A 25,539-nucleotide genomic window follows, 5' to 3' on the forward strand; every position below is an offset into this window, starting at 1 on the left:
GTAGTTACTATCCTGAAGCTCAGCTGTTTCTTTTGAAATGCTAGGTACTATCTAACTGCCCTAATAGGAAACATCTAATATGTCTTCTCCTGGATTTTGAGGACTATACAGAGTTCAAATAGAAAACACAGTTTTTGTCCATCTCTTCTGTCAGAGGCTAAGTTCGTCTAATCCTTCCTATCCCTCCTAATATATCAACATATTTTCATGATCTAACCTTGCCAGGCCCTGTGTAAGACTTTTACATTCAAAATCTTATCTGGTTTTCATGAATGACCTCTCTCCCTTTTTTTTTTGTATTTTCTACCTTTCACAGATGAAGAAATTGATGTGGAGAGATGCTGAAAATCACTTTGTTAGTAAATGGCATATAGCCCAAAGTAGTTCTTATTTCCTCAGCTGTAGCTTCTTACTGTTAAGTGAGCTGCCTTTTGATAAATAGTACTGGGGATGTTACTTATAAGAATGATTAGCAGCACTGAACTCCCAAGAGCAGCTTCAGAAATCATCTAGGGACTTTTTTTTTTTTTTTTTTTTTTTTTGGTGACAGAGTCTTGCTCTGTTGTGCAGGCTGAAGTGCAGTGGTGCAGTCTCGGCTCACTGCAACCTCCGCCTCCTGGGTTCAAGCAATTCTCCTGCCTCACCCTCCCTAGTAGCTGGGATTATAGGCACATGTCACCACGCCCGGATAATTTTTGTATTTTTAGTAGAGACAGTTTCACCATGTTGGCCAGGCTGGTCTCAAACTCCTGACCTCAGGTGATCCTCCCACCTCAGCCTCCCAAAGTGCTGGGATTACAGATGTGAGCCACTCATTGTGCCCGGACCCCTTTTTTATTTTTTTGAGACAGAGCCTCCTTCTGTCATCCAGGCTGGAGTGTAGTGGCACAATTTCGGCTCACTGCAACCTTCACCTCCCAGGTTCAAGTGATTCTCTTGCCTCAGCCTCCCGAGTAGCTGGGATTACAAGTGTTCACCACCATGCTCAGTTAATTTTTGTATTTTTAGTAGAGATGGGGTTTTGCCATGTTGGTCAGGCTAGTCTCGAACTCCTGACCTCAAGCGATCTGCCTGCCTCAAAGTGCTAGGATTACAGGTGTGAGCCACTGCACCTGCCCACTGGGGACATTTTAAATAATACAGAATGGTAGATTGTATCCAGAGAGATTCTGATTTACTTTGTTGTGATAGGCAGCCTGTGAATCTATTACTAAAAATTTAATGGTGCTGATTCTGATTTTAGCACAGCCAAGTTTAGAAACCAGTGGCCTGTCAGTGGCTTTTCTAAAGAGTCTCATGTGCATGTGTAATGAGATAAAGGTTTGAGGGATAAGGTGGCTAAGCATTGACTCCATGGGACCTACTTATGCTTTAATTGTCTTTTATGTTCGGGTTCCATGTGTGTTTTCAAAAGAAGAGCTTTCTGTTAACAGATCATGTGATAATCTCTTTTCTAGAATATTAAGATTAATGTTTAGATGCTTAATTTGTGATAACTTAGAGTAAACTGTATACATATTTTCCTTCATAGAGTTACTAATGCAGGGTTTTTTCTGTATGTGTCAAGTTTTCTTAGGCACCAGTTTAGGTGCTAGTTTAGATGCTAGTTAGTTTTCCATAGAAGAGAAACTGATCAAAAAGGTTTAAACTCTTAAAACTCCTAAAGAAGTTTTAGTCATCTTCCTCAATGAAATTGTTTAGGAGTGTTAACTACTTTCAAACTACTGATTCAAATTTATTGTCTCACTGCTTTTTCATACTCCATGACATCGAAATCTATTGGCCCATTTGCACTTTGAATGGATCTTTTGTCCATTTGTCAAATGCCAAATAAGACAGTTGACATTATGCCTCACTCATTTGGAAAATACTTGTTCAGTGAATAATACAGGTCTTCTGAATGTTGACACATATCATTATACATTGAAAAAACCACATTTGTTAATACCGCCATTACTCTTATCAGAAAAGTATGTATTGAGAAGCTGTAAAGCTCAAAGATAGATTCAAGTTTTCCAACATTGTAATTTTCTCTTGAAAGCTTCAGTTTTATCATTGGTAACAAATACTGTCACTTATTTCCTTTGGAGTGACAGTCTCACTGTTATTTTTGAGAAAGCCTGTCTAATAATCAAGTCTGGATAACCATTGCTTATCTGTCAGTTGTTCTTTCAAGTAAAAATGATGTTCTTTGAAAAAAAAGTGGCTAGTGTAGCTCACAACTCAAAGAGCGCAGACAAAATTGAGATGCGAAACACAAGTACAGCATGATTTATGTGTATTTCCTGTCACACAGAATATTAAAAGGATATATATGCAAATGTGGACACTAGAATTTTTACTGCTTCAAAAGGGACTTTTGTGAATAAAAGGCTCAAATCTCCCTCCTCCCTGAAGAATACAATGACTGCTAGCGTAATTTGAGTCTACTATCTTGATTCCTGTAAAGGGGCAGCAGTTTTATCCACTGTTGTTTTTGCAGCATTAGTTTAACTGTAAACATAGTGGAAAGGCACATAACATCTTAGTATCATTATGCAAATAGTTTTGATGTTGTGAATACCCTGAAAGGATCTCTGCAAATCCTAGGGTCTAGAAACCACATTTTTAAGGATCTTCTGTTACATTAATGGAATTTGGGGTGGTTTGTTCTGAGAAGCTGGCAGAAATCAGGCTGCCTGCTGCTTCTCCTTGTGAACACTCCCCAGATGTTGATTAGTTATTAATAATCCTCATTAACTGAAGCTACTTACAAAGCAGATTCAGTTTTCTGGAGCTTGTTGAAGTATGAGAGGGTAAAGTTGTTCATTTTCGTCCTATTCCCTGCACACCTAAGTACTCTGTGATCAGGAGACTCCCTCATCTGGGAAGGTTATGCCCGCCCCAGAAACTTTAAGGATTCGTAATTTGTACCTTTTGTTTCTTTTGAATGTTTTAGTCCTCCCTCCCTCCCTGCCTCTCTCCCTGCCTCCCTCCCTCCCTCCCTCCCTCCCTCCCTCCCTCCCTCCCTCCCTGCCTGCCTGCCTTCCTTCCTTCCTTCCTTCCTTCCTTCCTTCCTTCCTTCCTTCCTTCCTTCCTTCCTTCCTTCCTTCCTGTATTTTGGGCAGGAGTGCAGTGGCATGATCATAGCTCATTTTAAACTTGAACTCCTTGGGCTCATGCAGTCCTCCCACCTTGGCCTCTCAAAGTGTTGGGATTACAGGCATAAGCCACCACACTCAGCCTACTATTTTCTTTTATAAAACTGCCCTTGTGTGAGTTTTTAGTTCTGAGTTTTGTTTAATTTCGTATTTAGACCTGCTATGCAGGCTTAGCAGTGACTTCTGAGTTCTGTTTAATTTCATATTTAAGCCTGCTATGCAGTCCTTTTATCCCTTATGTTATCTGTGTTTTATTTAGCCTTTTATCTAAATTGTTTTCATTTCAAATTTATTTTTATCTTTATATTTGGCTTTCCCTATTTCTACAACCCCTGCAGGCATGCAAAAATAAGAAGTGAGAAAAAACATTAAGTAAAAGGAAATTCATGTAAAAGAAGTTAATGAAAGGCAGGGGGTAAATGAATTAAAACTATCCCAAACCCTAAGCAGGAATTATTTGAGGCTATTTTTGATTAGTTCTTCTGTAATTGGCCTATCAATTCCTCATGTTATTAGCCTTTTCTCCTATTACTAATAAAGACATACCCAAGACTGGGTAATTTATAAAGAAAAAGAGGTTTAATGGACTCACAGTTCCACGTGGCTGGGGAGGCTTCATAATCATGGTGGAAGGTGAGGAGGAGCAAAGGCACATCTAACATGGTGGCAGGCAAGAGCATGTGCAGGGGAACTCCCCTTTATGTAAAACCATCAGATCTCGTGAGACTTACTGACTGTCATGAGAACGGCATGGGAAATACCTGTCCCTATGATTCTTTTGCCTTGCACCAGGTCCCTCCCATGACACATGGGGATTATTACAATTCAAGATGAGATTTAAGTGGGGACACAGAGCCAAACCATATCATCCACATAGACTTTCTTCTCTTGACACTAGTTTTCAGGCTATCATCTTGTGTGTAGATGTAAATTGAATCATATAGTTCATAATGTTTTGTGTTTGGCTTCTTTAGTGCGTAACATTGTATTTGAAACATCTATATTGATGCAGGCAACAGTACTCTGTTGATTCTTATTATTATATTAACATACCGTAGTTTATTTATCCATGCTAGTGTTGATGAAAAATGGGGTTGTTGACAATATTTGGTCTTTTCAAATGCAGCTGTTAAGAAGATATTATCTATGTACATTTAAAAGATTTTTACTGCATTGCTTTCCATTGTATGGATGTTCATAGTCAAAAATCCAAGTTTATTAGATGTTTAATAACATTTTTTTTTGCTGTTAAACAATTTCGTAGTAAAAATAGGAGTGAGTCAAAGTGTACACATATTTAGATGAATTAAGTTATGGAACTAAGGGAGAATAAGATGGACCAGGAAGCTTTTCAGTCCAGTTTCTATGCCAGACTTTTAGAGCACCTAAGAGAGTTTTTTGGAAGTTTCTTTTCATTCCCTATCGATTAGGTGCTGATAATTTGTATCTGGAAACTTTTTTATGTATTTTGAACTTAGGTTTATCTTAGTGTGTTTTGTGCTATTAAAATAGAATACTCAAAACTTGGTAATTTGTAAGGAACAGAAATTTATTGGCTCACAGTTTTGGAGGCTGGGAAGTTCAAGATGAAGGAACTGGCATCTGGTAAGGGCCTTCCTGCTGTCATCCCATGGCAGAAGGGCAACGGAGGAGAGTGCACACAGCCTTTTATAATGAACCCACTCAGGTGAAAATGACATGAATCCACTCATGAGCGGTCACCCTTGCTACCCAAACACCTCCCATTAGGCCCTACCTCCCAAAACTACCATATTGGGTAGTGATCATGAACTTTGAGGGACACATTCAAATCATAGTAGGGTTTACAACTCCTAGAATCTAACTTAAGAAGAGTACATGAGACCTTTGAAGTTGACTTCTTTGTGATTTCTCCACCTGTGAAATGGTGATAAAGTAGTACCTACTTCATAATGTTAGGAGTGTGAGACATGTGATTAGTGCTAAATAGGTGTTATTCACTGCTGTTTATTCAAATCAGATAAGAGAACAAGAGAAATTTTCTCTGTTAATGCAATGATATAGGAAAGTTAATATTGAAAGAACTGACTAGTATCTCATCAAATTTCAATCTTCTTGATACTATTGTTTTGAAAACATCTCTAATAATATATTTCAGTGCTTTTCCAGACAAGATAGAAAGACTGAGACTGATTTTGAGATTTGTTTGATTCAAAATCCTTTTTATAAAATTTTGTTTGATAAGATACAGTTGTGTCCTGTCTCCTGCCCCCTTTCCCCCTTTTTAAAAGAAAGTATTCTTAATTAAAGGGGATGTTTTCTAAGTGGTTTCTGGTTAAGTTTGCTCAAGAGATTATCTAGATAATCTCTAGAGACCTACTAGCCTAAGAATTTGTTTCCAGTTGGAAATACTAAGAAAGCAAGTGATCTCTTGGACTTATAACTAGTGTGACTTGTACTTTTTGTCTCCAAATGAACTGGTGATTTCTCACGTTAATATCATAAACCTTCCTTCACACTCCAGATTTTGGAGATTGAGACATATGTTCTTGGTTTTTCTTCTTATGTTCTTGGTTGTGCCTTTTGAGTTTCCTTTCTTGGTTCATTCTCTTTTTTCTGACCTTTGAAAATATTTGTATGCCCCAGGGGTTAATCCTTGAACCTGTTATGTTTCAGTTAACCTTTTGGTGCTTTTATACCATTGCTTCCTTCTAAATATCACCTATATGCCCATTCCCAGTTTCGAATCTTTGTGCAGACCTCTCTGGAACGTCACAATCCTATGTCCAACCGTTACAGAACTCTACCAAAAAATCAAAGACATCTCAGATTGAACATTTCTAAAGCAACTGACCTTTAATCTGTCATACAGTAGGTTTTTTTTCTGTAGTGGGTAGCAACAAGAAGGATAGAGTTTCTCAGGCTGAAAACCTTGGGGTCATCCTCGAATCTTTACTTTTTCACATTTTATGTCAAATATGGCAGAAAATTCCCTTGTGCTTGATTTTCAAAATTTATCTAGAATCTGACCACTTCTCACTACCTTTTTCTTTCTGGCTATAATCCTGTCTAAGACACCATTGTCTCTTTTGGGGTTATCACAGGAGTCTGTCTTTTCTACCCTTGTTTTATTCACAATATAGCAGTCAGAGTGATTCTTTAAAAATATGACACTTCTGTTCCTTATCTGCTCAAAACCCTGATGTAGCTTCCCATGTAATTCACAGGAAATGACAAAGTCATTACTGAAGCCTGCAGGGCCTTATGTGATCTGACATTCTTCCCCACCCCACAAACTTCTTTGTCCTCATCTACTATTTTGCTGTGCTAGGCAAACTCTCGTGATGGCCCACAATGCTGTCCACCTCCTAATATTCATGACCTTATGTAATTCCCTCCTTTTGAGTGTGTGCTGGACCTCGAAATTTGCGTCTGCCAAAGAGAATGTGGCTAAAATGATGCTGATGGGATGTCACTTCTGAGATGAGGTAGAAGACAGTGACTTTGTCTTGCTTGTACTCCTTGGCTTTTTCTCTTGCTTGCTCATATTAAGCAAGCTGCCACTTTGTGTACTGCCTCATGGAGAGGCCCACGTAGCAAGGAACTGATAGTGGCCTCCAGCCAACAGCTAGTGAGGAACTGAATCCTGCCAAAAACTCAGTGAGTGAACCTGGAAGCAGGTTCTTCCCCAGTCAAGCCTTGGGATAACTGCTGCATTGGCTAACATCTTGATTACAGCCTTGGGAGAATTTCTGAGCTTGGGGACCCAGCTAAACTGTGCTCATATTCTTGACTCATAGAATCTGTCAATAAATGTTTTTTTTAAACCACTAAGTTTTGAGTAGCCTCTTACATGGTAGTAGATAACTGGTACATCTCTCCATCACTGTTATATTAATGTTGTTATTGATGTACCTTGAACATTTCAGTTTCACTTCTACCTTAGACCCTTTGCTTTATGATCCCTTTGCTTAGAATGCTTTTCTTCCAGTTATTTACTTGACTAATTTAACTCCTTTAGCCTTTAAATCTTTGCTTACATGTTATCTGTGAAAGAGGCCTACCTTCAGTCTCTGGCTCATTTTATCCTAGTCTATTTTTTTTCTTTACAGCCTTTAATCACATTCTGATGCCTTATATAATTTAGTTATGTTTATTGTTTGTATCTCCCTGCTAGAATTTATACTGTGCTGGGGCAGGAATCTTTATCTCTTTTGGTCTTGATGTGTTGTAAGCACAAAGAACAGCTATTGGCACATAGTAGGTGCTCAAATATTTGTGAAATTCATGAATTTTTTATTTTCTATGTAATTTAGGGAAACTCACTTGAATTTCTTACTTTGTTAATGAGAGAGAATAATGTGTACTTCCGTGTTGTTAAGATTGAATGAGTGGGGTGGGATTTCAGCCATGGCCAAGTATGAAAATTGGCAGATTCTCTCACCAGAAAACAAATATGAAGTTGGACAAAACTGAACAGAAAACAACAGCTTCAGTTCTTTAGCAATCAGTGAAAAACATACAACAGTCTGAGAAGTGTTTATGCTTAAAAACTGCTAAGGGACAGTGGTAGTTTCTTGTATTTCAGCCTAGGGCTGTTATGTTTCCCTACCCCCAACTTCCAGCTTGGTTATTGCAGAAGATCTGCCAGGGCAGGGTGGGTCCAGGGAGGACCTACAGCTGTACTGCTGTATTAGAAGGGGACTCACTCAGTTGGGTGGTGCTCACTTCTAGTGCTATTGTTTATGGAAGTGACAATCTTGGAGTCAGGTGAGAGGAGAGGACCCAGGATTCTACTAGCAAGGGATTGTGGTCATAATTGGGACAAGCATATGTCTGGCTGAAGCTGCATACATGTGTTTTGGAGACTGGAGAGGGCTCAACCTAGTCATGTACTCCTGGCTCCCCTAGAAGCTCTACACATGTGTGTAGGAGACCAGAAAGGAAAAGCCAGGGGCAATTGGCCTGAACTTTAATACACTCTCCTACCAATATGCAGGTTCATTGGCAAGGGCTGGAAGCCTTACTGGCTTGAGTTGTTTGAGAAAAGTTTCTTTCTGGTTACTGTCTGATTATTAAGCTATATAGACACAGGAGCAATCCCTAGGAAGCCAGGCTTAAAAACAGTAATTTAAATAAATATATATATTTTTTGAGCTGGGATAAAAACTAAAAAAATAGTTAAAAAAAAATAGAGACATCAGCAGTTGCACACTGTGTGGAAAACAGATTTTACAGACTTAACCCTGCCAAATAAGTGAACGAAGGAATTAAAGAGGCAAACTTCAGGAGCAAAAAGCACAATGCAGAGTTGCTACAACATATTGTCTAACATTTCCAGTTTCAATAAAATTACAAAATATGCAAAGAAATGGGAAAATGTGAACAATGCTAAGGAAAACAGCATATAGTGGAAACAGTATTTCTAGATATTAGATTTAGCAGACAAAGACTTCAAAGCAGCTATTGTAAATCATTTTAAAGCAGCAAAGTAAGCTAAGAATGAAAATAAAGTGTGACAAATAGAGATGTTCAAAAAGGAGATAGAAATGATTTTAAAAACAACAAAATGAAAATTCTGAGATTGAAGAATATAGTAACTGATGTGAAAAATTTACTAGAGTCTTACCAAAGGTTTGACATGACAGAAGAAAGAAGCAGTGAATTTCAAAGGTAGATGATCTAATCTGAAGATCAGAGAGGAAAGAAGATTAAAGAGAAATCAATAGAGCCACAGAGATCTGTGGGTCAGCATCAAGTTTACCTATGTATGTGTGATGGGAATCTCAGAATGAAAAGAGAAAAAAGAGGGCAGGAAACAAAGTTTGAAGAAATTATGGCCAAAAAGCAATCTACCCATCTAAGAAGCTCAGTGAAACCCAAGTAGGAAAAACAGAGATACAGACCTGGACAAATCAGTGTTAAATTATTAAAAGCCAAAGACAAAGAGAAAAATTTAAAAGCAGCCAAAAAATTACATGACAGCATCTTTATGATTAGTGACTAACTTCTAATGTGAAATAGTGGACACCGGAGGGCACTAAAATGAAAAGAAAAAAAAATAAAGATTTCTGTGTCCTCTAAAATCCTCTAAAAATGGAGGTGGAACAGGACATTCCAAGATAAAACCTGAGAAAATTCACTGCAAGAAGCCCTTTCTTACAAGAATGCTAAAGGAAGTCTTTAAGGATGAAAGGAGATGACACTAGGCAGTAAACCAAATTCATAGGAAGAAAGAAATCAGAAATTATAATGGTTAATATAAAGGCACTATATTTTTTCTCCTTTTCTTACCTTTGTAAAAGATTTAAGATTGTATAAAGCAATAATTATAACACTGTAAATGTTGGGTTTAGGGTTTATAATATGTAGACATAAAATATATGATGAGAATGGCACAAAGAAAAAGAAGTATTAGAGCTATTTTGGAGCTTGTTTTTAAAAATATATATTTTGCCTGTATTGTGTGAATATTAATTGAAGGTAAATTGTGATAAATTTAGGTATGTAGTATAATCCCCATAGCAACGACTAAGAAAATGACTCAAAAATATACTTATTTTATAAATCTATAAATAGCTATAAAATAAGTCAGGAATTGGTAATGTTGAAACTAACTTTTAATACAAAATAAGGTAGTAAAGGAGAAGCCTGGAACAACAAAAAAGACAAATGTAATTTCAGCCATTTCAATAATTGTTATATTATGTGTAAGTAGTCTAAATACCCCCAATCAAATGAGATTGTCATAGTGGATCAACAAATGAAGATTCGTCAATGCGTTGTCTATAAGAGAAACACCTTAGATTCAGGGACACAAATAGTATACGGTTAAAGAAAAGGTTAGAAAAAGATGTCATGCAAGTAGTAACTCTGACAGCTGAAATGACTATATTAATATCAAATAAAATAGACTTTAAGACAAACATGGACATTTCATAATGATAAAATGGTTAATCATTAAAATGACAGAAAAATTATATATGCACCTATTAACAGAGCTTTAAAATACACAAATTCAAAATGGGCAGAATTGATAGGTGAAATAGATAATTCAACAATATTAGTTGGAAATTTGAGTAACCAACTCTTCATTGGTTAGGAAATAATTGTTTTCTGATGGAACAGTTAGAAAATCAGTGAAGGTTAAGAAGATGTAAACAACAATATTGATGAACTTACAAATATAGAAAATTGTATCCCAATGGATGCAGGACGCAATTGACTTAAAGCACACAAAGAACATTCTTCAGTATAGACTATATGATAGGTTATAAAATAATTATCAGTAAATTTAAAAAGATTAAAAATCATACAAAGTGCATTTTCCAATCATAATATAATTAAATTAGAAACCAGCAATGGAAAAAAATCTTGGCAATCCACAAGTATTTGGCATTTAAACCACATACTTCTAAATAACCCATGGATCAAGATGAAATCACAAGGTAGATTGGAGACTATTTTGAACAGAATGAAAACAAAAATGTAACATATCAAAATTTATGGGATATAGCTTAAGCAGAGCTCAGAGGATAATTTGCAGCTTTAAACTCCTCTGTTGAAAAAGAATTCTCAGCTGTCTAAATTTCTACCTTAGGAAAACAGATAAAGAAGAGCAAACTGAACTTTAAACAAGCAGAAGAAAAATAAAGGTCAGAGCAGAAACCAATGAAATAGAAAACAGAAAAACAATAAAGAAAATTCAAACCAAAGTAGGTTCTTTGTAAAAAAAAGAAATCAGCGAATCTGTAGCTAGACTTAGGGCATCGGGAAAGGGGGAGAGAAAGGGAAAAAGGATATAAATTATCAAAATAAGGAATGAAAGAAGTGGCATTACCAACTTTGCAGAAATTAAAAGAGTTACAAAGGAATGTTGAGTAACTTTATACCAACATATTAGATGAATTGGATAAATTCCTAGACAATTTTCCAATTGAATCAATTACCATAACTGATTTAAGAAGAAATAGCACTGTAGCAAGCATAGAAGTTGAATTATTTATTTAAAATATTCCCACAAAGAGAACCCCATACCTAGATTTCGTCACGTAAGAAATATGTGAAGAATTTCACATATTATGTACTTAAATAATTATACCAATTATATATTTAAATAAGAAATTACACCAATTTCTATTTATGTATTATAGATAGAAATTATACCAATCCTTTATCAACCTTTTTAGGAAATAGAGGATGAAGGAACACTTCCCAACTCACTTGAGACCATTGTTTCCTTCATACCAAAATCATGTAAAGACATCACAAGAAAGGGAAACTGTGGACTAATATCCCTCATGAATGTAGACACAGAATTCTTAAAATTTTAGGAAACTGAATCCAGCGTCATATAAAAAGAATTATGTGACAAAAATACAAAAATTAGCTGGGCATGGTGGCAGGCTCCTGTAATCCCAGCTACTTGGGGAGGCTGAGGCAGGAGAATCTCTTGAACCCAGGAGGCAGAGGTTGCAGTAAGCCAAGATCACGCCACTGCACCCCAGCCTGGGTCACACAGCAAGACTCCATCTCAAATTAAAAAAAAAAAAAAGAAAAGAAATTGTATGACAAAAGTGAATTCATCTCAGAAAAGTAAGTTTGCTTTAATATCCAGAAATTAATTTACTTAACATACATGTTAGCATACATAGGACAGAAATGAATGATCATCTCAATAGATGCAAAAAAAAATTCCAGTATCGATCATTGATTAAAAATTATCAGCAAAGTAGTTACAGAGGAGAACTTCCCAAGCTGACAAAGGACATCTGTGAAAAACCTACAGCTACATTATACTTAGTGGTGAAAGATTGAAAACTTTTCTTCTGAGATTAGGAGCAAGATAACTATGTCTGCTCCCAACATTGCTATTTAACACTGTACTGGTGATTCTAGCCAGTGTGATAAGTCTAAATAAATAAATACATATACATAATTAAATGAATAAATTTACTTAAATATTAATTTTTATTATTTAGTTATTTAAATATTTACTTAAGTAAATACATCCAAACTGGAAAAGAAGAATTATTACTGTCTTACTTTCACAGGTGATATAAGATTCTATAGGTAGAAAATTTCAGGGAACCTATATATGGACAAATACAACCAGTAAGTAAGGTTAGCAGGATCACAAGTATAAGATTGATATGAAAACTAGAAACAGACAATTCAGATGAAATGAAAAAAGCAATTCCAATCAGAAACCATCAAAAAGAGTGAAAAAAGTACTTCACATTTAACAAAAAAGTGTAAGATTTCTATGCTGAAAACTACAGAAAAATTGCTGATAGAAATTAAAGAAGATTTAAATAAACAATTCCATATTATGGGGTTGAAAACACAATGCTGTAAAGATGCAATTATGTCAGTTTTCTCTCAAACTGACCTATAAGTTGAATGCGCCTCTATTAAAATCACGCAGACTTTTAAAAATATTTTTGAAAAACTGACAAGCCAATCCTAAAATTTACGTGGAGGTCAACAGGATCTACAGTAGCCAAAAAACATTTGGAAAAGAAAAAATGACATTAGAGAATTACATCCTCAGATCTCAAAACATAATATAAAACTCAGTAAACAAGACTATATAGTATTGCAGATGGTCAGGCATATAGAGCAATGGAATAAAATTCAGAGTCCTAAAGTAAACCTTTATATTCATGGTCAGTTGATTTTCAACAGCTGTGCCAATTCAGTTTAATTCCATTCAATTAAAAAATTTTTGTTGGGAAAGTTGGACTATTATATGCAAAAAAATGATTTTTTTTTGAGCCTTACCTTATACCATACTCAAAAGTCAGTCATAGACCTAAGCTGTAAAAGTATAATACTTTTAGAAGAAATTAAGGGAGGGTGGGCACAGTGGCTCACTCCTGTAATCCCAGCACTTGGGGAGGCTGAGGCCGGCAGATCACTTGAGGTCAGGAGTTCAAGACCAGCCTGGCCAACATGGTGAAACCCTGTCTCTACTAAAAATACAAAAATTAGCTGGGTGTGGTGGCAGACTCCTGTAATCCCAGCTACTTGGGGAGGCTGAGGCAGGAGAATCTCTTGAACCCAGGAGGCGGAGGTCGCAGTAAGCCAAGATCACGCCACTGCACTCCAGCCTGGGTCACACAGCAAGACTCCGTCTCAAATTAAAAAAAAAAAGGAAAAGAAATTAAGGAATATAATCTTGGTGACCTTAAGTTAGAAAAAGAGTTCTTAGATATGGCACCAAAAGCATGATTCATAGGAGAAACCTTAATAAGTTGTACTTCATCAATATTAAATCTTTGTCTTTCAAAAGACACAATTAAAACAAAAATAAGTATAAGCCATAAACAAGCCAAACATATTTGTAAATCATGTATAAAACATAAAGGGCTTATATTCAGAATGTATCTTACCAATCATTAATAAAACCATTCAATTAAAAAATAAGCAAAATATTTGAATAGGCATTTCATCAAGGAAGATTTATGAATGGCTTATAAACTCATAGAAAGATCTTCAACATCATTAATGATTAGGGAAATGTAAATTATGTTTTCAATGAGATATACCAGCACATCAACTAGAATGCTGTCTTATTAGTTAAGGCTGCTATAACAAAATATAGAGTGGGAGTCTTAACGAACATGTATTTCTCATAGTTCTGGAGCCGGCAGATTTGGTTTGTAATGAAGGCCTTCTTCCATGCTTATAGGTAGCTAGCTACCTTCTCCCAGTGTCCTCACATGGCATAGAGAGATAAAGAGAGAGTGAAGTAATGATCAAGTGCATGTATTCTGGTCTCTTTCTCTTCTTATAAGGACACTAATGCCATCATAGGGGCCCTAACATCATGCCCTCATCTGAACCTAATTACCTCCCAAAGGCCTCATCTCCAAGTACTATCACATTGGGGTTAGGGCTTCAACATATGAATTCTGGGGGGACAAACTTACTGCATAACATTCCACTCCTGGCAGCCCAGAATCCATGTCCATTTCCTATGCAAAACACATTTATTCCATCCTAACAGCCCCAAGAGTCTTAAGTTGTTGGGGCATCAACTCTAAAGTACAAAGTCTTGTCTAAATATTTTCTAAATCAATATGTGTGTGACCACAAGTAAAATTTATCCTGAGTCATAATTCTTCTCTGGCTGTGAACCTCTAAAACCAGATAAGTTATTTGCTTTTAAAATATAATAGCAGTACAGGTATAGGATAGACATTCTAAGGGAAAATTCAGAAGGAAAAAAAGGTTTCAATAAAGTAAAAAACCTAGCAATGCAGATACTATTAGAATTATAAGATAGCTCAAGAATAATCTTCTTTGGTTTGATGCTATGCCTTCAGGACCCACTGTGGTGATGGTCCTCCCTCTACCATTCTGTGGGGCAGGGTTAAACCTCAGCGCTCTGCTGGGTAGGAGTTGTACCCACAAGGCTTCGAGGCAGCTATTCTCTGACATGTTGAAACCTAGACAATCCCCTCCCACCCCCTTTGAAATGAGGATGCAGCCTTGATCTCTTAATCACCTTTGGGGACATTCTTTTTTTGTCTTATAGAGTAGTACATTTTCATAGCCAAACAACTTTATGATCTGGTCCTCTAGGATCCAAGAAGCCTATCAGCCTTCCTTCATTTCATCCGATCTTCCTCCCCTTCAGTTCAAACTGGCAGTGTTTCTGCTGGGATGGCTGATTAGGTTCTTCTTGGTTCATATTTTCACTAATCTGCTTATCAAATACACCCTTAGTGTTCTCTTCAAGCTTTTCCATTTTTTTTTTTGCAATGTGGATAGGCTGAGAATTTTCCAGATCTTCAAGTTCTGGCTCATTTTGCTTAACAATTCCTTTTTGTTTTTTTCTTTTTTTGTTTTATTCTAAGCAGACAGGAGGAATCAAGCCACTTCTTCAACACTTTGCTTAGGAATCTCCTTAGCTAAATATTCAGTTTCATCAATGGCAAACTTTGCCTTCCACAAAACACTAGAACACAGTTCCCAAGTTCTTTGCTATTTTATAACATTACTTTAAAAAAAATTGTCCAGTGGCATGTTCCAAAGTGACCTCCATATTTTTAGATACGTGTTAGGACAGCAGCCCACTTCTCAGTACCAAAATCTGTCTTATAGTCAGTTTGGGCTTCTCTAACAAAATACCACATACTGGGTGACCTAATCAATAAACATTTATTTCTCACAATTCTGGAGGCTAGGAAGTCCAAGATGAAGGTCTCAACAACTTCAGTCCCTGACGGATACCCTTTTCCTGTCTTGTAGATGGCCACCTTCTTGCTGTGTCCTTACATGGCAGAGACAGAGAATGAACTCTGGTCTCTCTTCCTCTTCTTCTGAGGACACCAGTCCCATGATGGGATCCCACCTTGTGCCTTCATTTAATCCTAATTACCTCCCAAAGACCCCACCTCCAAATACTATCACATTGGGAGTTAGGGTTTCAACACATGGATTTTATGGGCTCACCAACATTCAGTCTGTAACAGGCTGTAATAAGAACCACAGATAATGCCCAAGTGCTGCCATGAATAGAGAGAAACTGGCATCTTTGAACGCCGCTATTGGGAAGGTAATGTGGTGTAGTTGTTTTGGAAAAACAGTTTGTAACTTCCTTTTTTTTTTTTTTGGTAGAGACAGGGTGTCTACTGTGTTGTCCAGGCTAGTCTCCAACTCCTGGCTTCAAGTTATCCTCCTGTCTAGGCCACACAAAGGGCTGTGATTACAGGCATGAGCCACCACACCCAGCCATTTGTAACTTCTTTAAAAAGTTAAATTTCCTTTATGGTCCAGCAGTTCCACTCCTAGGATTTACCCAACAGGAATGAATGCAATGTCTTAGGCAAAGATGTTCGTAGTAGCAGTTTTTATAGTAGTCCCGAACTGGAAAGTATTCAAATGTCTAACAACTGGTGAATGTTTAAATAAAATGCAGTATGCCCATACAATGGACTATATTAATATATTCAGCAATCTAAGTTACAAGTCAGCAAATTATGGCATGGCTTCTATAAACCTGGCTGTGTCTATTTGTTTATGTGTTGTCTATGACTGCTTTGCTACAGCAGCACAGATGAGTAGTTGCAACAGAGATGTATAAGCTGCAAACGTGAAAAATATTTATTATCTGTTAACAGAGAAAAAGTCCCAACCCCTGTGCTTAGTGAAGGAAGCCACATGCAGAAGACTGCATCTTATATAATTCTATGCATGTAAAATGACCAGAAAAGGCAAATCTCTAGAGACAGCAAATCAGTGGTTACCTCAAGCTGGGGGTGGGATTGGGGATTATTTGTGAACTGGCACAAAACAACTTTTTTCAGAGTAATGGAAATGTTCTAAAACTGGATTGTAGTGATGGCTATAGAACTTTATAAATTTACCAAACATTATTGAGTTACACAGTTACAATTTGTGAATTTCAGGATATGTAAATTGTGTATCAAAGTTGTTGGGAAAAGTATCGAATCAGCTAATGTAAGTGAAGATTATAATACAGTTCTGTGTATATTATGGAGAGTCAGTAAAGGATAGTTGCTATTAATATGACTTAAAATCTTAGAGGATTTGCATATTTATTATTTGATTTTCTAGAGTTTTAATCTTATCCCTAATTCACAGATGAAAAAAATGAGGTTAAAAAGTTATGAGGGACTAAGGCTTATACATTGGAATGTGATTCTTTGTTGCTATACAATTGTGAATTATAGCATGAATTATTTAGCCTTTTGTCTGACCATTTTATTTAACAATTTTTTTTTTTGTTAAAAAAATGGCATTGCAGTGTAAACCTTGAATAAATACCATTGAGGGGGGAAATAACCAAAAATATCCATGGGGAAAACGACCGTTCTTCAGAATACGAAGTCTCAGTTCAACCCTGTAAATGATTTTTATTCTCAAGTTATGTATTCTTAGAACTTACACAGCAGATGTGTGACTCACTTTGCTATACTGTCAGCAGTTGTACTAGTTATCTACTGTCATGTAAGAAATTACCTCAACATTTAGCAGTTTAAAACAGCAAACCTTATTTCACAGTAGATTTGGGTGAGGAATCCAGATGCACCTTAGTTGGGTGGTTCTCTTGTTGGGCTACAAGGAAGGTGTCTGGTGGGACTGCAGTCATCCCAAGACTCCACAAGGGGGATGGTTGACATGTAAGCTCTTTCACATGGGTTTAGACAGGCCTCAGGTTTTATCTCTGTTGGCCTGTAACATCAGTTCTTTGTCACGTGGACTTTTCTATAGGGCAGCTCACAACATGGCAGCCAGGGCGTCTTAGAGTGAGAGCAGGATAGAGCAATAAGATGGAAGCCAGTCTTTTTGTCACCTAATCTCAGAAGTAACTTCCCAATATTTTTGTTCATATTCTGTTCCTTAGCAGTGAGTCACTAGTGCCAGCCCACACTCAAGCTGAGATTACACAGGTCATGAATACAGAAGCGGGGTTATCAGGAGCCACTTTAGAAGCTGCCTACCACAGCAGTCTTGCCAATATCAACATCTTTGATGTTTACTTGACATACACTTTTATGCTTAGCAGACTATTTATTGATCATAGAAAGTATGAAGTTTGAGATAGTCATTTTGAAGTCTCCTGTGTTTTTCCTGATGGTATTTCTTCTATTTCCCCCTTAGAAATACACTAAATTTAGTTTGTGTTAATCCCTTGCTTTGCCTTTCAGTTTGACCATGTTATGTTCATACTTAGTTTTACATTTCTGAACTTTATATGAAATGGCTTGCTTGCTTTCATTCATCTTCATGTTCCAGACATTTATACACATTATTGAAGAAAGTATAATTTCATTGTGTATGACTATGCCGCATATTAATCAGTGTGGACATTTAGTTTTTTGCTGTTAAAATTGTGCAATGAACATTCTTGTACATGTTTTCTGTTGTATATACAGAAAATATATGCGCAGAGTACATACATACATACATATATGTGCAGAGTACATACATAGGAGTCAAACAGATAGATCATAAGTTATATACATCTTCAGTATTGTAGATAATGACAAGCTATTTTGCTGTTTGTACTAATGTAATTCTCATTAGAAGAACATAAGCCTTCTAGTTGCTCTATATTCTAAACTTTGATATTGTCATATATGTTTAGTTTTTGCTAGTCTGGTGAGTGTGAGAGTTCACTAGTCTATGTTTCACTTATTTGCAAATGAAGTTGTATGTTTTTAAAAAATTTGTTGGCTTTTTCAGTTTTCTGCTTAAAGTAACTTTCAGTTGGGTTGTGTTCTTATTGATTTAAGAAATTTTTTAAAGATAATTTGAGTAGTACATACTGCAATTTTAAATATTGTGTCTTTTCCTCACTAGAATTAAGTCTCATGAGAGGCTTCTGTGTTTTGATTTAGCTGTATACCTCTCCCTAGAATGATGGTTGAAACATACTCAGTAGGTATTTGTTAAATGAATACATTTAAAAGGGACCTTTTCTGTATCTATTAAGATACAGAAGTATCTATAAGATATCATATAAAGCTTTTTTTTGTTTTGGTTTATTCTTTCAAGTGGTATATTATGTATTACGTGGCTAGATGATACTTAAACAAATTTTGCATTCCTAGCATAAACCCAAATTCTCCATCTTGGTGTTTTTTTTTGGTTTGTTTTTTAAATGTATTTTTGGATTTGGTTTGCTGCTCTCTTAATTGGGATTCTTTTAAAAAATCAATTTGCAGGTGAGACTGGTCTGTAATTTTTCTTTGTCTTATTATTCTTGTCAGGTGTGAGTATTAAGACTGATAGCCTTGTAAAATGAGTTGAAAAGTCTGTTTACATTTTAAAGAATGCTGGGGACCAGTGAGCACTTATGTTTCTCTTTCTCCCATAAAATATATACTTGTTACCGGTAACTAAGAAGTAGAAGTGAGCATAGAAGTTTACACTATTATTCCTAATTCAGTATTGAGTAGTTCATTTATTAGTAATTTTGAGTGGTTTGTTACTCACAAAACTTTTGCTTCTTACCTTGCATACTGGTTTATAATTCTTACTAGACATCTGGGAGTACTTTCACTGTAGGATGAATAATGGTTCCCTTCAATTAGAAGGTATGATTTCTACCAGGCCACTTTGATCTTCTTATTCCAGTGAATAGTTACCATATCAGATGGAGTGATTAACCCTATTAGGGGAAGTAGGGTTGCTGCTACACAGTTAATGCAAGGAGAAGTGTATCTTGAACCCATGGGATTCTGTGGCACCTCATGATATTACCATGTTCAGTGGCAAAAGTTAGTTGAGATCTATTATACCTACCCTTCACAGACAAGATGACCAAGGGCTTGGAATAGCTCAGGAATAAATATTTGAATTTGCCCATTTCTAGTACCAAATTCTGTTTCAGGAATTACATGTGGCTGCTATTAGCAGTGCAGAAGTTCCTGGCTTAAATAGCCATATAGTGTTTCAGTCTCACTTAAAGTAAGTATGGAGATAGGCTATCCAGGGCTGGTATGGCAGTGCCATAACATCATGAGAGTACTAAGCTCATTCCTTCTCTACTCTCCATCCTTAGGACATAATTTCCATCTTAAAGTCACCACAGATTTTAAAATGGTGCTAGAGTTTAAGCCATCATGGATGAGTTTCAAGTAGGCTGCAGTAGGAAGGGGGAAGGTCAAAAAAGGGAGTGCCAGCTGAAAGGAAATGGGTATAGATATGCAGCTATCAGCCTTGACTCACGAGTTTTTCATCTGGGTAAATAGATAATTTTAGAAGGCTTTTAGAGTTCCCAGAATATCTTTATACTTTGACCTCTAAAACAAAAAGCTTTGTAATGACTAATTATTCTGTCAAAATATTGACTAAGTTTTTCTTTGTCATTGTGTTTTGATGTAAATGTTAGCTATTTTCATTGGTAGCTGGGAAGGATACTTTTAAAAAAATTTTAACAATTTAAAAGTCTAATGTATCCAAGTTAATTTTCATGTGAGTAATAATTTAATGATACGTGGCTTTTGAAAGGTAGATTGTTCCTTCTTGTATGTTTAAAAATTTTAGGAATTACTATATATTCTTTGGTAGTTTTTGTCCATGACCTTTAAGTGGCTCTCTATTCACTTGTTTTTTGCTAGTTCTTGATAAGTTGTTTTAAAAAAACAACTTGTTTCACGAGTTTAATTTCGCTCAATTTCTGTGGACATGAGGCTTAAAAATTTTTTCTTAATGTGTTCTTTGATGTTAGCGGGTCTGCTAAACCAAAAATCTGTTTGTCTTTTATTTGCTAGTAGCAATCTTTTAACAAAAACATTTATAAGTAAAAGCATATTTTATAGAGATGTTAGGATATGAGAGTGTGATAACTTAGAGTTAAGAATAATTTGCCTTTGAAAATGGCTATGAGTTTGATGTAGAACTTTTAAAAAAGCAATTTTTCCTGTTTCATGATAGTGGAGGCAGCAATATTTTTTCCCCCATTTACAGATATATAAACTCAACTTGACATTAGAACTGATCATATGATAAATGTTATAAAATGAACGTTCATTTAATTATAATTCTGTCTTTGCAGTTCAACATTTATGGACTAAAAGAAGAAATCTTTATAAAGGACACTGAGAAAGAACAGTTAGATTATTAGAAGATAGCTTAGAAGGTTGTATCAGGGAAACAAATACTTAGAGCAGTTTTAAACCTATTTTGAATCATTGACTACTAGAGGGATATAGTCTGTTGAGAATTGTGTCTGTTCTCCACTTCATTTCCCCAGAGGTTGATTGCTAAAAACTTATGGGCACTCTTACCAGCAACATGAGAATTTTGGTTGCCATACATCTTTTAAGTCAATAGCTGCCCCATTTTTTTTTTGTTTGACTTCTCAGATTAGTGTTGTCCATTCTAGAACTTCCTTATGTTCAATTATAGAAAGGAACTCTTGTGTCTGGGCTTGTTTTAGTCAACACAAGGTCTATGAGATTCATCTGTTTCTCATGTTTCTTTTTTATTGCTGTGTGATCGTCTTTTATGTGAATATATCACTCAGTTTGCTTATCCATCCACTTGTTGATGATCATTTGGATCATTTCCAGTTTTTGATCACTGCATATAATGTTTCTCTGAACATCATTCTTGTGAAAGAATTAATGCAGCAGACCTAATATTGCTGAATGCTTGTATGTTTTCAGGGAGGTCCTGCTTGTGTGGCTTACCTTTGACTAACTCCTAGGAACTTAGCCCTTGGTGTGTGTTCTCTATGTTACTAATTGAAAGGTGGTTTTGTACAGCTGGATATGGAACCATGCACTACCGGCTAGTTTAGATTGTGCAAAAACATGATTTTTGGTGAATTCTTGCTTTCCTTTTTGGAGTCTGTAGTTTTGGTAATCAAAGCTGGTCACTTAGGCAAATGTGCTTGTTTTGCAAGTCTCCAATAAATGCCCTGGACTCTGCAAATCAACCAAACTTCTCTGGGCAGAGGTCCTTTTACATAAGTTGTTGTACTTTATTGCTAGAGGAAGAAAATTGTTGGGTCACGTGATAGGTACATGTTTAACTTGATAAGAAACTACTAAACAGTTTTTTACAGTGTTGTACTTCACTCCTACAAGTAAAGTATGATGTTAGTTGTTCTGCATTCTTGGCAACACTTGATATTGCCAGTTTAATTTTAGCCATTTAGATTTACTTTGCACTTTCCTGATGACTATGGTGATGTGGTGATGAGCATCTTTTAAAATGTGCTTGTTGGCCATTGTGTATATTTTCTTTTTCTTTTTTTTTTTTTTTTTTTTTTTTTGAGATGGAGTCCTGCTCTGTCACCCAGGCTGCATGCAGTGGCGCGATCTGGGCTTACTGCAACCTCTGCCTCCTGGGTTTAAGGGATTTCTCCTGCCTCAGCCTCCTGAGTAGCTGGGATTATGGGTGCTTGCCACCATGCCTGGCTAGTTTTTTTGTATTTTTAGTAGAGACGGGATCTCATTATGTTGGCCAGGCTGGCCTGGAATTCCTAAACTCAGGTGATCTGCCTGCCTCGGCTTCCCAAAGTGCGAGATTACAGGTGTGAGCCACCATGCCCAGAAATTGTGTATATTTTCTAATGTGAAGTATTGAAGTCTTTGCCCATTTTTTAAAAGAGGTGTCTTTTTATTGAGGTACAGGAATTTGTCTCATACTTTGCTATGCTAATTAAATATAATGCTAACTTAGGTGTTCAAAAGATTGTTTATCACACAAGATTAGAAGCACAAGAAATGCTTATAAAATAGTCATTACGCTGTTTTGCTATCTAAAGGCCAAGCCCACCAAGTAATAGACACAAGGGGCATACTCAGGCTGAAGCTAAACCTTACTCCACCTATCAGTTTATCAAAGTTTTTGCTGTGAGGCTGTCAGCCTACTCAAGTCTGTTGTGCTAATTCAGTTTTTTTTTTCTATTTTACACAAATTATTTTATTTGATTATTTTAATCCTAATATTGGCATGGTATTTAGGGTGATTTACAAATGGCATTTTGTATTTAAGTTTTTAAAGCTTTGGAATACTTGTTACCTTTTTTTTTTTTTTTTTTTTTTAAGTTCTGGGATACATGTGCAGAATGTGCAGGTTTGTTATATAGGTATACGTGTGCCGAATGTGCAGGTTTGTTACATAGGTATACATGTGCCATGGTGGTTTGCTGCACCTATCAACTCATCATCTAGGTTTTAAGCCCTGCATGCATTAGGTGTTTGTCCTAATGCTCTCCCCTCACCTTGACCCCACCCCACAACAGGCCCCGGTGCATGATGTTCCCCTCCCTGTGTCCATGTGTTCTCATTGTTCAACTCCCACTTATGAGTGAGAACATGAGATGTTTGGTTTTCTGTTTCCTGTGTTAGTTTGCTGAGAATGATGACTTCCAGCTTCATCCATGTCCCTGCAAAGGACATGAACTTATTCTTTTTTATGGCTGCATAGTATTCCATGGTGTATGTGTGCCACATTTTCTTTATCCAGTCTATCATTGATGGGCATTTGGGTTGGTTCCAAGTCTTTGCTATTGTAAATAGTGCTGCAATAAACATATGTATGCATGTGTCTTTATAGTAGAATGATTTATGATCCTTTGGGTGTATACCCAGTAGTGGGATTGCTGGGTCAAATGGTATTTCTGGTTCTAAATCCTTGAGGAGTCACCACACTGTCTTCCACAATGGCTGAACTAAACGCTCCCACCAACAGTGTAAAAGTGTTCCTGTTTCTCCATATCCTCTCCAGCATCTGTTATTTCCTGACTTAATAACCATTCTAATTGGCACAAGATGGTATCTCATTGTGGTTTTGATTTGCATTTCTTATTGACCAGTGATGATGAGCTTTTTTTCATGTGTTTGTTGGCTGCATAAATGTCTTCTTTTGAGAAGTGTCTGTTCATATCCTTTACCCACTTTTTGATGCGGTTATTTCTTGTAAATTTGTTTAAGTTCCTTGCAGATAAATGTTTATGTCTGTTGGCTCTTAGATTTGCAATAGAAATGTTAAAACTCACTACTCTTTGGTTTGTAGCAGAAACACCAATATTCATTGCCCTAACAGATTTATTGTCATTATTAGTTGCTCCTAATATTAAAAGCCTGCATAAATTTCATTAAATGTGTATATTGCCAAATGCAGTATGTTGACATTTTGTGATTGCTAAGTATAAATTAACTCTGCCCCTCTGTTGATTATTTAGGGTCCTATTTGATTTGAGTTTCTTTTATCTGTTTTGCATGTAGTAGGGCTGTTTCATAAGTGTCCTCCAGATAAATGAGATAGTGCTAGCAAATGTTAAGAAAACTCTTTAAAGTCATTTCTTCCAACACCATAAGTAATTTAGATTTTATTATACATTACTAACATGCATTTTTTCCATGTTTTTTTTTACCATCTTAACCATTTCAAGTGTACTATTCAGTGATATTAAATATGTTCATAATATGCAGCCATTGGTGCCATTCATCTCTATAACACTTTCCATCTTGTAAAATTGAAACTATACCTTTTTAACAGTAACTTTCTATTCTGCCCTTCCCCTCTCCTTCTGACAACCACTGTCCTACTTTCTGTATCCTTGATTTTGACTACTCTCAGTACCTCATATAAGTGGAGTCATATCGTATTTGTCTCTTTGTGACTGGCTTATTTCACTTAGCATAATGTCCTGGTTATGCTAAGTTCATCTGTGTTGTAGCATATATCATTTCCTTCCCTTTTTTTTTTATTTTTATTTTTTTGAGACGGAGTCTACCTGTGTCGCCCAGGCTGGAGTGCAGTGGTGCGATCTCGGCTCACTGCAAGCTCTGCCTCCCAGGTTCACGCCATTCCCCTGCCTCAGCCTCCTGAGTAGCTGGGACTACAGGCGCCCCCACCACGCCTGGCTAATTTTTGTATTTTTAGTAGAGATGGGGTTTCACCGTGTTAGCTAGGATGGTCCCGATCTCCTGTATAACACATTTTGCCTCTATCCATCCATCAATGGACACTTGGGTGGCTTTCATGTTTTAGTTACTGTGAACAATGCAGTTATGAACATGGGTGTACAAATAACTCTTCGAGAGTCTGTTTTCAACTCTTGTGTGCATACACCCAGAAGTGGAATTGCTGGATCATATGTAACACCATTTTTCATTTTTTTTAGGAAGCATCATACAGTTTTCCACAGCTGCTATACCATTTTACATTCCTACCAGCAGCACACAGGGTTCCAGTTTCTCCACATCCTTGACAACACTTGTCATTATTATTGTTTTTTGTTGGTAGCCATCCTAATGGGTCTGAGATGGTAACAGTTGCTTTCTTTTATAAAGAATACAATGATTATCATTCTGTAATTGCTTTATATAATTATACTGGTACTATTATTTTTCATGAATATGTACAAACGAATGAATGTGAATATACAGATTTTAAAAACAGGTTTCTTAGGCTTAAGTCTCAAATGTTCCTTATTCTGTTTTTATTGTTAAAGATACTATATCTTTGGCTTAACTTAAGCTCTATATTGAATTTAGATAAATATTTTGACTGACTGCCAGTTAAAAGTATGTCAAATCTAACATTTTTTTTTAAAAAAGCAGATAAATAGTAATTCCTATCAGTTAATGTTGAATCTGATTTTGAATATAATCTAAGAATTGAAAACAGGGTCATGAAGAGCTATTTGTCCTTCCATGTTCATAGCTGCATTATTCACAAATTGCAAAATTTGGAAGCAACCCCAGTGTCCATTGATGAGTAAATAGAGAGTCTGATTTTACTGTTCTACTATTCTTTCTATCGTTTCTCTATTTTGATTTGTGTAAGATTGGTTATATAATACTGCATATTTTTTTAAACTTAAGATGAGAAAATTATTTATATCAAAAAGACAATATTATTTATAGCTGTTTCTTTAACTTGCCGGAATAGCAAATGTTGTGTTAGGTGTACTCAAATT

At 36.2% G+C, this 25,539-nt stretch overlaps 1 protein-coding gene across 1 annotated transcript in view; it reads left to right on the forward strand.

The window, feature by feature from the left end:
- The window catches only part of LMBRD1 (LMBR1 domain containing 1), a 123,856-nt gene that overhangs the window by 19,611 nt on the left and 78,706 nt on the right, over window positions 1-25,539 (forward strand). The gene's annotated exons all lie outside the window — the stretch shown is intronic.

The sequence above is a fragment of the Symphalangus syndactylus genome, chromosome 2, assembly GCF_028878055.3.
Source record: "Symphalangus syndactylus isolate Jambi chromosome 2, NHGRI_mSymSyn1-v2.1_pri, whole genome shotgun sequence".
Classification (NCBI taxonomy): Eukaryota; Metazoa; Chordata; class Mammalia; order Primates; family Hylobatidae; genus Symphalangus; species Symphalangus syndactylus.